This window comes from Cylas formicarius, unplaced genomic scaffold (assembly GCF_029955315.1).
Source record: "Cylas formicarius isolate icCylForm1 unplaced genomic scaffold, icCylForm1.1 PGA_scaffold_7__23_contigs__length_41026272, whole genome shotgun sequence".
In the NCBI taxonomy this organism is placed as follows: Eukaryota; Metazoa; Arthropoda; class Insecta; order Coleoptera; family Brentidae; genus Cylas; species Cylas formicarius.
The window spans coordinates 31,078,113-31,079,256 of NW_026844352.1; the positions used below are offsets into that span (position 1 = coordinate 31,078,113).

The 1,144-nt window shown below is 34.1% G+C and overlaps 1 long non-coding RNA gene across 1 annotated transcript; it reads right to left on the minus strand.

Moving 5' to 3' along the window:
• Nucleotides 1–216: 216 nt before the first annotated feature.
• On the minus strand, nucleotides 217–694 carry LOC132705592 (uncharacterized). Its single transcript, XR_009619468.1, has 2 exons — nucleotides 428–694; nucleotides 217–322 (listed from the first exon to the last, which is right to left on the minus strand). It is a non-coding gene; the product is annotated as an uncharacterized LOC132705592 (long non-coding RNA).
• Nucleotides 695–1,144: the final 450 nt, after the last annotated feature.

Sequence of the window (1,144 nt, forward strand, 5' to 3'; positions counted from 1 at the left end):
GTCGAATCGTGTGAATAGGCAATCTTAAAAAAAAATAACTAAATGTCACAGCGGCCTATTCCCTGTCAGTATAAACAGAAAAAATTGCATTCAAAAATGTGTGTCGTGTGCTAGGAGACGGATTCAGGTTACCTTTTTCCACTAAAAATTTCATTGCCGCTCAGTGTTGCCGTTTTTCCGTTTCCGTTCAATAGTACACCAGTGACTAAGCGCAAACATTTTTGAATTGAACTTATTTATTGTAAACAATATACATAATTAAAAAGTTTTTAGAATGTGGTTCGCTATACCTCCTTGCTTCCGAAAACCCTCAGGGAGTGACCTGCAAAAACATTGACATTTCTCAATAATATTGTGTTATTACTTCTTTATTTTGATCAGTTTTGGAGATATGGAACTATTAAACTGTGTTTAGCACTTTACCTACCTGAACACATTTTCCATTTACTAAAATGTAACCGCTCTTGCATGGGGCGTTGATTATATTTTGAAGCTGGAACGTTTTCTCTGACACGGTCGAACCATCAGTTTTTTCCGATTTTACCATCTCATTGTTACTACTGCAACGCCCTTCGTTGCAAAACAATGCAATGACTAACAACAGCAACAATTCAAACCTCATCGCACTTTAAGTAAAATGAAACCGCAGAATATTGTCGGACAAGCCTATAGATAGGTGTATCAACTGTTTCAAATAAACAATATGGATTATTTTTATATCAAATGTAGATAAGATTTTTACCGCACATTTTCATACCTCCGTTTAATTAGAGATTGGCAGCAAGTTATATTGCTGATAACAAAACAGTAATCATTCGTTCAATACTGGAGAACTTGTTTCAGACTAACAACTCGTTGTTTCTATAATCTGCTGTTATTGGTCCTTAACTTACAGCGTAAGAATGTGGAAAATATAAAAAAAAACAACATCGGAAAATATTTATTGCCTTAGATGGACACTAGGTACTCGATAAATCTAAATTTGTTGAAAATATTGTGTATTCTTTTTTGTTTTTAGCACTATTACTGGACTGAATTGTAGTAGTCCGCCACAATGGTACACAATTTTATAATTGCTTTTACTAGTAATCTCTATTTGCGTACCTATGGAATATTTTTGATGCATTAATCCTATACGAGCAGA